This window comes from Diorhabda carinulata, chromosome 12 (genome assembly GCF_026250575.1).
Source record: "Diorhabda carinulata isolate Delta chromosome 12, icDioCari1.1, whole genome shotgun sequence".
Classification (NCBI taxonomy): Eukaryota; Metazoa; Arthropoda; class Insecta; order Coleoptera; family Chrysomelidae; genus Diorhabda; species Diorhabda carinulata.
The window spans coordinates 9,272,698-9,288,022 of NC_079471.1; the positions used below are offsets into that span (position 1 = coordinate 9,272,698).

Genomic DNA, 15,325 nt, shown 5'->3' on the forward strand with positions numbered 1-15,325 from the left:
AGAAGAATTCAAAAATATCAGGAACCCCAATTGCAGAAGACGAATCATTCTCCAGCTCAACAGTGCGAGCTCTCATATAACCGTTCAAACAAAAACGGTTTAAAATAGTCAAAACATCGAATTGCTGGATGATTTTGAGCCCACGATAAAAGTTGAGTGTTAATAATAACGAAATAACATGTGAATAAATAAATACTTTGGTCAATATTTTGCAATTGATTTGAGCAGATTTTCAACAATTGGTTCTTTAGTAAACATATTTTTTTCAGGAGTTATTGGAGAAATTCTAAAAATGTTAAAGAAGAGACGAAACATTCTTCATCATGACGAAGCGAGCAGTCACAACGCTAATCTTATAACTGAATATTTTTATCCCTCAAAAGGTAGACTTCATTGCGTTTTCAATGATTTTCAATACAAAAAAAAGTCTTTTTTCCGTTTAAACCTCATATTATGAGTTATATGGAATAAAAAGGGTTCGAAAATTGAGGCAAACGAAGATAAGTATAGTAAGCTGGTAGGAAAATATTTCGGAGAGGAAAACTAGTTTTTATCATAAAGATTTGGTTACCAGACCAAAAAAAAATATATATATATATATATATATATATATATATATATATATATAGCACTACTTATGAAACATGTATTAGAAAGGTATCGTTCAATGAAAACCAAGTTTGTTTACGCCTACCAATATCCACATTTCCTGGCCTCAGAGTAGGGAGCAAAGTCGTACTTTCCCATTCTAGAGGGAAAAAACTTTTCCACCCTAGGGAGAAAAAGTGAAAATGGCTCTAATTATATTGACATTAATAGAAGATATATATCGCTATGCCCTAAAACTGATCAGACACGTTTATTTGTGTGCTATAGAACAGGAAAATGTATTAACCAAATGGAAAAAATACTGTCGCCAAAATTCCTAAAAAAATTGTCATAAATTATACCAGGTACAGTTTCAGAAGAACCTCGGCAAGCTTATTTGCAAATCATGGAGGAGACATTCTTGCTTTAAAGCAACATAAAGGTTGGAAGTCCACGATTATCGTTGAAGGATATGAGCAGTGATCTCTTGTAAAGAAGCAAACAACTTCGAAACAAATTATGGTCACCGTAGTTAATGAAAATGATTGTAATTAGGCCAAGTACGTGTACGTCCAGTGAATATCAACTATATAATAATGTTGTTAATGAAAATATCACGAAAACTGCATTGGCTACAGCTCTCACTTCTAGTGGTATGCAAATAACAACTTCTCAATGCTCAAAATTGCATGTTTAACATTAGTATCGATAATTACTCCAATACAAATTGATAATATGTTGGATGCAAGTATGAAAATAACGTGCCTGTTAGTTATAATGTACCTACTTCTTAGTTTTAGCTCTTCAATAATTTTTATTTGCTAGTTTTACAAATTAATTATTTGAAAATGACTTGTTATTTGAGGGAAGCGGAAAAATCATGTGTATAATATGGGAAGACAGTGCTACTTTTCCTCCCTTGTTATACAAATAAAACTATTATTGTCATTTGGTCATATATTTTTTGTTCTCTGGAAGACCCAAAAAATTAAAGTCAATCAATAATATCACGATTTAAAGACAAGCTTTTAGTAATAAATCTACTTCAAATATTATTATTTCATAACATTTATTATATTTCAGTATTTAACCTACAAATTCATTACTGGTAATGACATTTGCACAATCAGTGAATCGTCTATTACAACTAAGCAGTCTGTTACCTAATTTCGTAATTTTTGCAGAAAAACTTGGGTGTATCGGTTTAATAAGAACGAGGTTAACGAATACAGTGTGCTTACAAAGTAATGAAAATTGCAAATAATTCGATTACTATCACAAAAATGATAACTGGAATAAATAATTATTGATTTTATTTAATTAGATGTTCAAATTATTCTCCTTCTTCTATTTGACAGTATTTATTATGAAAAACTGCTGTGAAATTACGTGATTGAATTGTGATTTGAAAATCTGTTACAGAAAACATAAACTGAAGACGATAAATCGGGAGATCTAATTGAACACTTCATTGTGTCTATTCTTCCAATCTATTAAAAATATTGATTAATCTGGTACAAAATCCTGGCTTCATCCCTAAAGACTAACTTACCTGTAAAATGTGGACATTTCTTTATCTACCTTTTGCTCTATGAGTTTACATAATTAAATAATTTTTGGTGAATTCTCGTAATATTAGTAATTTTGCTTTATAATGTTATAGAAGGATCCTACACCAACATTATGTTTTTTTTCGAAATTTTGTATAACGTATATGAATTTTCCATCTTTAGTTACCGTCTTTAGTCGGCCAGATGCAGAGCGACTTTTAATTGAATACATTTCATTAAATAATTAAACAATTATTCAACCTGCAGAATTGATAATTGAATTTGAAAGTACTCAACTACCATGTGCACCTTCACTAATGACAATTAGAGAAACCTACTACTTCTTTGACATGAATATTTTTTTGGTAATTTTCATTTTGAACGCTTTTAATTATGAGGTCTTGGTGATTTTATTTGTTTTATTATGGATGAAAAACTGAAAATATATACAAGGTAACCGTACACTTTGTAATAAGTTATTTTGAAGTTATAGGTGTGCTAAAAAGTTCGTGGGCTAACTTAGACCGTTAATAACTTTATCGGTTCAAAATTTCTGTTCAGCGAACAGAAAAAAATCGTTGGAGGGCAGATGTCGAAAATGCTTGTTGCAGAAGCAATTAGAAGCCCAATTCATGCAATTTCGTTATGATTGACATTGATTTGTAACAAGGCGCATTGTCTTGATGAATTTCATTCAAATGTTGCCGTTTTTCCGCGATTTCGTTCTTCAAATGCTCAAATACCACTACGTATTAGTAGCTGTTTATAGTGTTACCAGCAGAGTTTTGCGTCTTTCCACGCTTTGAAATCGGTTCTTTCTCTGCAATCTGCTGACTATCTATTGGACTTCAATGTGAAATTAAAACGCCATATACCATCTATTGAATAGTTCCTTAAATTGCTCAGAGTAAAAATTCGCTATTTTTATTAGATTCTGAGCTCGTGTGGTAGCCACTTTGAAGAGAGTTTTCGCATACACAAATATTCATTTATTAAATTTTCTTTTTATATCTCAATTAGATTCAATTTAAGGTTATCCGAAATTATTGTGTGCACTTTTTCCATCTTTTTGTCGGTGGGGTATCCACAGCTTTCATCACACTCGGTGCTCATACCGCCTCGTTTAAACTTAAACTACTTTTCAACGGTAGATTTTTGGCAAAATAGTTTTCAATAGAAGCGTTAACTTCGATAGTATTTTTGGAAAATAGAACTTGAAATTCGTTTTCACCCATGTTTTTAAACTTCACTAAAAATTCCTTAATACCACAGAAAATTTATACACGAGTCTTGCAAAGGTTGGAGCTAATTGAAAATCTTATAGTTTAATACTAGTAGCGTCTATGTGTCAGCCTACGATATTTTCAGCCTATATCATAGTTCTAGCCGACCCATATGACCATATGACCTCACCTGTTTGGAAAAAACACTGATAGGATTATTATTTGTTGCATTATCTCCACATTAACAAGACGCCTGAAACGTTGAGTTGGATAATGAGGAAAATGAAATTAACGTTTGTAACTATTTTTCCTATTGCTTAATATTTTCATAAGATTTTTCGAAATTTAAAAAAAACGTTGAATGTCGTTAAAATGACATTGATAACATTGATAGGGGGCATAAAAAATTGGCTGAAATTGAGATTAACCAAAAGTGTGGAAAACACTTATTGTTCTATCTAAAATGACATATTTGGTATTAACTTAAGGGGAGAGAGAGAAGCTTTACTGTCATTAGAAAATTTAACAATTTTATCGACAAAGCAACACAATTTTATATTAGGTAATACAGTCGAACTGCAATGGATCGTAGCAAAAGTTCGAATTATCGAGGTGTTCGAATTATCGGAGTTGTGCACATTTACGTATGCATTTCGATGCATCTTTCCATTTTATAAATAAATAAATAAATAAATATGTTATGGGTATATAACATGTTTATTTATTTATTTATTTACGGCTATCTTCGACTTCTTCTTCACGCCCTTTTCAACTTCTCTTATGACAGCAACTTTTTCTGCTAAAGTCAGAGTTTTGTACATTCTTTTAGCAGAATCACACATCATGAAATAAACGTAAACGGCAACACGAAGCAAAACTTTTAGAAACTGGCTCCGAAACGCACTCAATGGAAAACCAATTGAGAATGTCGGCTCTGACAGTTTTAACTTTGCTTTATAAGAGGGTGGTGGTAGCCATCAGCGGCGCGAGAGCATCTCTTCTCACCATCTAAATACGCACCTTCTTAAAAGTCGTCAGGTATCAATAAAACTCTGGCGCCCTTCTTTCAGAAAAAATCAGTCACCACGTTTGCTCTTTACTCTACTTTGTCTCTCTCCAATTCGCTCCCTCTCTCTTTCTCTACAGTTTGAAGGTGCAATTAAATCCGTCCCGTGAACTTGTCGTTTTTAATTGCACCTTCAAACTGTACCATCAATAATAAAATCGTCGCACCGGTTTTTGGGGAAAATCCAGCAGCTCTTATTCTCTTTTCAGTCGTTTCATACATTCGTCCTCTAATTGCAGTTCGAACTAGAAAACTATTTAGGAATGCTTTCTTAGCTCTACCAGTAATAAAATCGTCGCGCCGGTTTTTGGGAAAAACCAGCCGCCGTCTGCAGTTCACCCATATTTCACACTTACAAAATATCGTCGTCTTACCTAGAATCTGTAGATTCGAATTTTTCAATTTTTTTCAACACTAACAGTTCGAATGTTTTAATACATATGTACATACATAATTTATACAAGAAAAATTCGAATTTTTCAATTATTCGAACATCAAAAATTCGAACTTTTCAATTATTTAAACGCCAAAAATTCGAATTTTTCGGTAATTTTAACACAGAAAATACGAATTTTTTTGATAATTCGAACTTCAAAAGTTCGAATTATCGAGGTTTTTTTACATGTGTTAGTATAGGAATGTCAAGGGACCGACGCAAAAGTTCGAATTAACGAGGAATTCGAATTATCGGTGTTCGAATTATCGGAGTTCGACATAAAAATATAAAATAACAATCTGACTAAATATAGTAATTATAATATATGTAATAACTTAAAAGTGGGTATAGTTAAGTACATTTTTTCAAATTCTTGCTGAGTTGTGACAAATGACAAGAGCGGGGAGAATTAGAATTTTGAGTATTTTAAAACAGAATTCGCAATGCGTTCTACTACTCAAACCAAAAATATAACGAGTAACTCTTTTTTGAAAGGCAAACCATACCGAAGTTGCAGTTCGAAGAATAAAGAGTAGTAAGTTGTTAAAGCAATAAGAGAATCGAGCTGTTCAGACACAAATTTAATAGCAAAACAAGCAGAGGATAATTTTTTTGCATAGTTTCCTACATGTACAGACCATTGAAGGGCACCGTCAATATGTAGAAACTCCTCTATAGATTAAAAAAAGTTTTCTCAGTGTTTAAACAGAGACCGTTCGCGTCAGATCAGGACTTAATAGTAATGAGATCTTTGCCTATTGTAGAATGTAAAGTTTGTATATCTGGAATACTCCAGGTTACAATGGTGTCGTCTGCGAATAAAGTAAATTTACCATGAATTCGTTAATCTGTGATATCATTAATAAATAAAAAAAATCTGGACCCAAAACTGAACCATGAGACTGCTAGCTGGCAATTTACTTGAAACTTTGCCATTAGCTCTTAATGACTTTTCACCTAGTTAATTAGATAACAAATAAAATATAATATATTTAATATAAAATTAATATACTTGCAAAGTGAATGTATGTTCGAGTATGACACTGTATATAGACACACAAACTATGATGATGAATATTGTTTTTAAAACAGCCTGCATAGACAACCAGTAATGCATAATATTCAACACGATTAAAATTTTTTGTTATTTATGGCATTTGTTTACTTTGATTTGAATACTGTTTAAAATGATATGCAATGAATCCGTTTCCATATTATTCATTTTGACATATGGAAATATAACCAAATAATAAAAATCAATTTAGTTTTGTCTTTTGATGAATACTTGAAATTAATTATATAAATGATTATAATATGCATAGACTGGAATACATTATTAACAATCCCAATTGTTATCCACGAAAAAACTACAAATAAAGGATAGATGAGAGAATATTGAAAACGTATATATCATTGAAACATCAAAAATCTAACAAAAAACTAAGATTTGACTAAGGGAAAATTCGCAGAAAAAGTATGCTCCTTAAAATAGTATTGAGTCTGAAATATCAACAGTTATGGGAAAAATGGAGTTGGCAAATGGTCACATAATAGAGAAGCCTATTTAAATTGATAAACAACGGCTTAAATGAAATGGAATACACTGTTATAATTAAAATGGAAAAGAAGTCAATTATTATACAAAGCCGGCAAAGTATTTCACAATAATGATAAATTATGATTACCATATATCAATTGAGTACGTTAGATCACATAAAGCATTACAATAGGTATTTCAGGAATCTATAACAAAGATTCAGTTAGTTCACCTAACCGAATCACAGTTTTCGAACAATTTTTGCAGGAAATTTCAAATTTAAAACATGATATACATGATTCTTATATTTTCATTATTTTTTATAACTTAATTCCTCTATTATTTGTTTAGTTTTATAATGCACAGTAGCAATTGCAAAACAAGTATGCAACAGTGAAGGAATAAAATGGACTTTCAGCACCTTTCAACAGTTCAAGTCGCAATGAGTGGATGGAATTTTCTCAGCCCTCCTTAAAATAGAACAGGAGGATATTTTGACACACTAGATCTTGCCTTAGAAAAGGGACAGTGTCCAAAAGCAGAAAAGGAGGTCACCACTCATCTCAAATCCTTCAGATCGATCAGTCCCAACTCGTTTCTATTTAAAACAATGGAAAAAGCTGAGTAAGTGTCTTATTAGACATAGAAGGCGCCTTTGACATGACTCCAGACGATGCTGTCAAAAGAGCATTAGATACGAGAGGAGTAGATAAGACAACCTCCAGATGGTTGGAGCAACTACTATCTACTAGAACAGCAGAAATGAAAGTAGAGCAAGACACTATTTCAATTACTGCTAACAGGGGTTTTTCACAAGGGGGAATCACATCCCCACTTATGTGAAACTTAGTAGTAGACGAACGAACTAATGTGGGCTAACTGAACTCGGCAAAGGTTATGCAGGCGACATAATCATATACGCAAGGGGATGTTTTAAGTATACACTCTGTAACATAGTTCAAAGAGGACACAACCATACAAAAATACGTCGATCGATGAGGCTAAACATCAATCCGAATAAGATCTACCTAATTTCCTTTAATATGAAGAAAAAACTCAGTATGAAGCCCATTAAACTAGTGGAAGTGGAGTGGAAAATAGAGAGGAAATATTTGGAAACTTCTCTGGAACAAACATGGAAAGGAAAAAATCACTAAAGGCAAAAAAGCCTTGATGGTGTGCAAAAACTTCGCAAGGAGAAATTGACACATATGGGGAATTGGTTTGTGGTTTGGGGCTAGAGCTAGTCTGAATATCAAAAGTAACAATCTTTCGAAGGTACAAAGACTGGTTTGCATACGTAAAACCAGAGCCACGAAATCGTGCTCAACACCAGCACTACAAATGATTCTTAATCTCCCACCTCTCCTCATAGTACTGAAAAGCGCAGATAAAACATCACTTAGAATGTTCAGAGACGGAATCACCATCGAAAAAGTTTAGCTTTGAGAAAAAAATCACCTCAACTCCAAACTGTAGAGGAAAGTGGGATCAGAAGACCATACAAGGAATGAACAGAAATGCCATTAAATGGTGTATCTAAAGTAGCAGATACTAGAATAAGTGTGTAGGAGCCCAGAACCAAACACTATGAAAGCCAGGGCAACATATCAAGCATTTTTAAGTAGAAACTTATGCAATTAGAAAATGTGTACAGTTCAATCTAGAAAGGAACTATCGCAAACAGGAGATTATCATCCTGTCCGATAACCAAGTAACCATTAGAGCTTTAAGCTCGTTTGGTATTTCCTAGGAAAATTAAAGTAAAAATATCAAGTTACCTTAAGATGGTTTAGCCTACCACTTTTTCTTAAGTTACTCTTTTCCAATAACTTTACGATTCTACTCTACAAAAAATTGGAAGGTACAGAAGTAGAACAATAACTTTCATAAATATGTAGTTTCATGTTGCTTTTGTTAAAATTTTAAATCACTGAATATCTTGTTTCGAGGTGCAACGGCAATCTGCTCCCAAATTAAAAATCCATTTCTTTTACAGATTACAAAGGTGAAGATTGCCGGGATGAACAAAACAATTTAATGATACATAACTCCGGAGATTAGGCTTTTAGAAACCTAGGTAAGATGTGTTCATTACTTTTTATTTAGTTTGAGTTAAAGTGAAAATCATATGTCAACTGTGGAATCTGTGAAGCATCAAATATTTCTTCTTTTATCATCATCCCACATGGTATCACTCTTTGGTTGTTTGTGACATCGCTTGAAAGATGTTCTTGCAGGCCATGATCAATAAAACGTTCCAATATTTGAAATAATAACAATGAAATTGATAAACCTATACCGTTTACCGATTCGTCGACATTTTATTTAGATATTTTCTATGATGGGTGATGGGATACTGGAATCAGATATCGAATTATCCCGTCAAAAACAAAGTGACGTAATAGAACACTCGTTGCAACAGAATCTATTTTTTTATTTGTATAAATATCATATAAGGATTCTCGTAGACATTAGTTACACAATACTGTCTTTCCACCACTAATATATAATACAAGAGTTGTTACTTAAGTTTTGAGAAATAAAAACAAACAAATATAATAGGATATGGCTCCAATGTTCAAAATATTCTCCATTAAGATCAAAACACTTTTGCATGTATTTAAACCAATTATCAAATTTTTTTCATTTCGATTGAGGTACCTCCAAAACACGAGATTTGGTCGCATCAGCCGCTTCTTCAGGTGTAGAAAAATGTTGACGTCAGAATTTATTTTTGACCTGCGGTTATAAGAAGAAATCATTGGGTGCCAAACAAAGATTGTATGGCAAATGACCCATCAACTCCAAGTTTTGATTGTTCAAAAATGTTTTTGAACGTTTCTGGCAAACAAATGCTGGTGTATCATCCATAATTGACCGTTGCTCTGAAGGAGCGTTAGTAATGTCTAGAAAATAAGCTGCCATTTGCTTGCGCGAAAAACTTTTGTTGGATTTGGATCGTTTTGAAAGACGCATACAGTCGGTTGCTTAGTTTCGGGTTCATATGCATAGATCCATCATTCATCGTCTGTCACGATCTTATAGACGTAATTTGAGGCACCGCGATTGAATTTTTTCAGTATCTCTTTGCACCAATCGAGCTTTGTTTGAGCTATTGTCAAATTATGCGCTATTCAACGCAAATAAATTTCATGCAATAATTAACGTATGAGTGCGGAACTGATGCTCAATTATGCCTCAATTTCACGCTGTGTCGCATGACGATCAGCATCGATGTTTTTTGGTACAACAACCGATTTTGACGACCTTCACGAAATTCATTCTGTAGCGAAGTGCAGCCACGACTGAATTGGGAAAACCAATGAAACATGGTCGTTTGAGATGGTGCTGTTGGGGCTACATACTTCGGACTTGATCAAACAGAAGACAACAACAATTGACTTACCGTTTCCATATTGATTTCTGTAGCTATTTTTATTTTTATATACATTGACATATTATAATATTATCAAAAGTTCTCCTTTTTTAATTTGAATTTAACCCAAGAGGTGCTCCATCACCAAAAGTCGAAGCGAGTTAATCGACACGTTCTGACTACGTTTAGAAATGAAAATGTCACACTTTATGATGGCAATCGTCATATTGACATTTGACAATTGACATATTCACATCAGTGTTGCCGTATCTCAAAATTTAACTAGCAGTATTGATATAACGAATTCTAGTATTTTAGAAACACAAACTGCAAAGGATTCTCGAGTTATATACCGTTTAATAAACAAGAAATAATCTGGAAGTTACAGTTACTTTTATATTATATAAATGTAGAACAGACTCAAAACAGTTGGGTTTTTTGAATAAGTGTAGTACTTATGCTTTAGTGGTTAATTGAATTTGAAAATGAACGATTCATCATTTCAATCGGACATCATTTTGCGATAATGTTTTCTAAAAACTTGGTTCAACTTTAAAGAAAAAAGAATATATCGGAACCTAATCTGAACATGCTGAATGTTTTCTCCTAAGATATACTATTTAGTTAATTCCTGTACAATTGATTCTCATATAATTTCACATACATTTTACAAACTTTTCACTTGTTTTCGCAAATAGAAGTGTTTATTATTTAACTTTGGAGGGAAATATGATATATAGGAAAGGATAAATCAAGTCTTCGTCGGTTACTCATTAGTTGGGGATGAAATTTCTCACTTATTTGCGAGCTCATATTATATTCAGTTGTAGTGGTTTATGTGCATTGGAGATGTATCATGTAAACTTTAAAGGTGATGAAATGGAAACGAACACCTTACTGACAGTGTTTTGTAGCACCCAATCTATAGTTCCTCAACTATAATAAATTTACATTTACAATTCTATATTTTGTTCATATAACTGTTTAAGATCAAAATTCTATTAAAAGATGGTATACATAAGTAAAACTTTAGGATTATTGACTTATTACATTTTATTCAAAGTTGGTTTCGCTGGAATAGTATAAATTGATCAATATGAGTGGAGACAGATAGAGAAAGAGAGAGGGAGCAATGCTTTATTGGCAAAAAATTGTTATAATTTGTATACACAAGCTTGTAAAAACTAAAAAATGAACATAAAATCAACTAAATAAAGATATAAATAAGTAATATGGAATTTCAATATTCAGAAGAAAACCACAATGAGAAGAAAGTTATAGGTAATAGAAATAGGTATTAATTAGTATATAAGTTCATAGTTAAAATTAAACCAGTATGTAGCATGCCCGGAATTAATTATTATTATTAGAGTAGAAGTGGTTTACAGAGTAGAAGGCGCATTCCAGTAAATATGCCCTCAAATTATTTTGAAATGCAGTAAACGATGATGTCGATTTGATTTCAATTTGCACATGATTATACATTTTTTTCTCATTGTGAAATATTGAGCCCTTAACTAATTCTGAACGTGGAGTAGGTAGGTAAAGGTCGTGCTCCACGTTCCTAAGTAGATAGCCGTGCAACGATCTTACTGAAATTGGAGAAGCGTGCTTACTAATTAGGCATTTAAAGATGAATAAGGAAGGGAAAGTCAGAATTTTTAATTTTTTGAAGAAGTCCCTGCAGTGAGCCCTGTTGTTTAGTCCAAGTAAATATCTAACAGCTCTCTTTTGTAGTTTGAAGATTCGCTCAAATTGAGTAGTACCACAAGTACCCCAAAAAGGGAAGAGCATATCGGAGATGCGTCTCAATAAAGACATAATACACAGTTAAGTAGGTGGATAAGTTCAGTTCTTTGGAAACTGATCCCAGCGCAAAACAGGAGGAACTTAATTTTTTAGATAAGGCGGCAATATGTAACTCCCATTTTAAGAAATTGTTCACAACAAGCCCTAAGAATTTTATAGATTCAACGACTTCAATGGTGGTGTTATTTAATAAAAAAGGCTGCAATGTATTTTTATATGATAAAACTTTGGTTTTAGAAACGTTGAGACAGAGAAGATTAGAATCGCACCATGATTTAAGGGTAATGAAGTGCCGTGAGATCAGGGTTGCTCCAAGAGAAATTAGTGTCGTCTGCAAATAGACATATTTTACCACTGATGTCTAGATAGACGTTTATATACAGAATAAACCAAAATAGGGCCTTGTACTGAGCTTTGGGGCACTCCACATTCTATTGGCTTGCAAGATGACATCATTGTATCAACTCTTATAAGCTAACTTCTATTGGTAAGGTATGACTTAAACAATGCGAGATGTATTCCCCTGAAACTGTAGTACTGCAATTTGTTGATCAAAATATTATGATCAACACAATCGAAAGCCTTAGAAAATCACAAATAGTTGTTGCAGTGAATTGATGGCTAGAGAGAGAATATAGCATCATTTATGCATTTGTTACTTACGAGTAAAACCCAAAATGATGGGTAGTAAGTATTTTATTTTTAAACAGAAATGATAAAAGCCTTTTTTAAGCAATATTTCTATGATCTTGGATAACGTGGGAAGGAATGCAATTGGGCGATAATTCGATATTTGATTTTTATCTTCACCTTTATGCAGAGGTATATTTATACCCGTGTCAACGCAATTGAGAAAAGTGCAATTTTGAAATAAAACATTAATTAAAGTGTTGAGGTGATTTGAATTGCAATCAGGCAGACTCGAAAGTTTTGATCAGTTCCAGATGAATTAAAGGATTTTTCATATTTTTTTATACATTTGGATACATATATGGAATGTTGCTTTGAAAATTATTTTAGTTCGACATATGGAAATAGAAGTTTTTTTTTGTAAGAGTAGATATTGTTTGATTGATTGCCATGATTGACAAATTGGCAGGGATCAATGTTGGGTTTAAAGGATTTCAACAATATTCCGTGATTAGATTGCATTGAGCTCCAGAGTCTAATAACGCTCTACATGCTGGAAAATTGCCTTGACCATCTTTTAGTTTAAAAAATGGATGCATTTATAAGTTTATAGGTTTGAGTATGGGGCTCTTCTAAAGATTCCAAAACATCTAGTCTTTCTTCTAAAAATTCTTAGAAAATTGTATAGTGAAGGTAATTTCAGAAGAAGTACAAGATTCTTTCCTTTTATTTCTAGTCATTTTATCAAGTTTATTGTAAATGATATGAATAATAGTCATATCCCAAAGGGCTTCTTTGGAAAACTTCATTCCTTAAAGTGCTGTGATATGTTTTGAAACGTCATCTACTAAATCAATGTGGATTTCATTATAGGATTAATATTGAAAAGTGCTTCTCATTTCTCACAAAGTTTTTGCCAAGCTCTCTGATAGTCTTGAGATTCATCACATCTGGAGATGACTCGTTTTGCATTCCCTTCTAGAGCAGCATTTAAAAAGTTATATTTCCTAGTATCATTTAGAAAGGTATTTGAATCAATTGTCGACACAAAATTTTTCCTAAATTCTAACCATTGATCATAATCACCTTTAAAGACAGATAGGTTAATTTTAGAATGTAAAAGATTTGATAATGAATCTTTGACTGATAAAGGAATTACTATTGTTGTAGGACCTGTTCTTTTTGAAATGTAATCTTTTAGAAATGATAAATTCCTATAGTATTTGTTCTCAAAAGGCTCCTGTTCATCAAACTGTCGCTCTAGTTCTTCTTTTGTACAACGTTCTTCTATTAACCCTTGTATATTTTCAAATTAATGAATTAGATTAATATTATTATCATACCGTGATTGAACATTTATTAAATCAGGTGATACGGCCCAATCCTTGATTGAATTGATATACTTTTCAAAAGTCATTAAACGTTTTTTAATAGTTCACCAATTTCTAAAAGTTGTTTAAATTTAAATTAGCAATTATAATAGAAAGTAATTATTAATTGTATTTAATTTGATGTGCGTGTGAAAGTAATGCTTGAATGTCTGATAGTTTTTGGGTAAAAATCAAGAAGAATTCAAAAAAACGCTCTAGCAATAATAATCTCAATGACAATAGTGAATAAAGATGAAAATAGAATCGGACTGACCTTTGTCTAGCCTGGCTACTGGTTGCACATCCGACCAAATTGATATTCTCCGAAGCGTTGCTGTTACCGTCTGAAAACATGACTGGAAGATTAGAACACACACTTTAAACTTTTAGATTCTTTGTATATAATTTATAGTTTTTATTTGAATTGATTGGAAATTTGTGTAATACTAAACTTATCCACACATCCGGCTCTTGAAAAACCAGAAATTGTAATTATGTTGGATTGTTCGGTATTTTATTAATTGTAAATGTGAATAAGTGAGACTATACTTTCGTTGGAAGATTATTTTTAATTTATCATGATTATTTCACAGTATTCCGACACACGATTCAACTCGTACTGCCTTGCACGATCGTTATAAAAAGTTCTTTCAATATAAATCACAGATTATAAAAACTTATATAAAAACCCTTGCCGACAATTTTGTTTGATATACCATAGGCGTAGATACTTCATTTTATAAATTAATTATTTTTATAGATACTTTTAAAAATATGTTTATCTTATGCACGAAAGTATTCGCTAGAAGGCAATCAACCTGGAACTTGGAAAAAAATCATTATTATACCTAGTTAACTTGCTAAAACTGAATATTAAATTATAAAACGTGAGTAGACGAGTGACATGGAATATGAATGTGAATAGACGAGTAAATGGGAGTTTGGTTTAAACAGACGTGAATTGAGCCTTTTTTCTACGCCATTCGCAGAGCCGAGCCTAGGGTATCCGCCGCCCGGGTGCAAGAACAAAATATGCCGTCCTATTAGCGTACCTAGTCGAAATTTGATTAGTGAGGCGAGATATGAGGTAAATTTCGGATAGAAAAGTACCTATTAATATATTCTGTCGTTTTTGCGGCAAGCGGCTTATTCTTTATTGTTACCTATTTATTATCTTTTCTACGCCGCGCAAATAGCCCGGACGCTCAACGTACTATTTTGGTATTGTTGTAATTATAGAAAACAATATTTCGAAGAAATGGCGCTATCAAAGAAAGAAACTTTGCGCTTTGCGACTAAATATTTTTTGCATGACGGTGTTCTGTTATTTTCGTTTACAGACATTTTGCCTTTTGCCGCCCCGTGTTGGTGCCGCTCGGGTGTCATGCACCCCCGGCACGGCTCTGCTCTGCCCATTCGTTTTTTATGCCAGGAAAACGAAATTTCAAAGCAAAAAGCATAAAGTAAAATAAATTATTTGCAAATAATAAATATATTTTATATATTTATTATATATTTATATATTATATATATTTATATTATATATTATATTTATTATTATTTATATTAAAATTATAAATAATAATGGTAGTCAGAATCGTCTGAACTAGAGTTATCATTTGATTGGATTACATTTTCGTAATTCTGATTTCACGTTTACCCATATTGACCCTATAGGGTTAACTATGCAATAGTAAGGAGGTAGTCTGAGAAGATTCTGACCCTGTTTTTTGCACA

The 15,325-nt window shown here is 32.4% G+C and overlaps 1 protein-coding gene across 2 annotated transcripts in view; it reads right to left on the bottom strand.

Annotated features, from left to right (window-relative positions):
* LOC130900126 (brain tumor protein) overlaps positions 1-15,325 on the bottom strand; it is a 433,383-nt gene that overhangs the window by 367,706 nt on the left and 50,352 nt on the right. The window contains exon 1 of one of the 2 annotated variants that reach the window (XM_057810515.1): positions 13,863-14,173. The exons of the other annotated variant lie outside the window; for it this stretch is intronic. The gene's annotated coding sequence lies outside the window, so the exon portion shown is untranslated. Of the gene's footprint in view, positions 1-13,862; positions 14,174-15,325 lie in introns of those variants that run through there. 2 annotated transcript variants of the gene reach the window in all.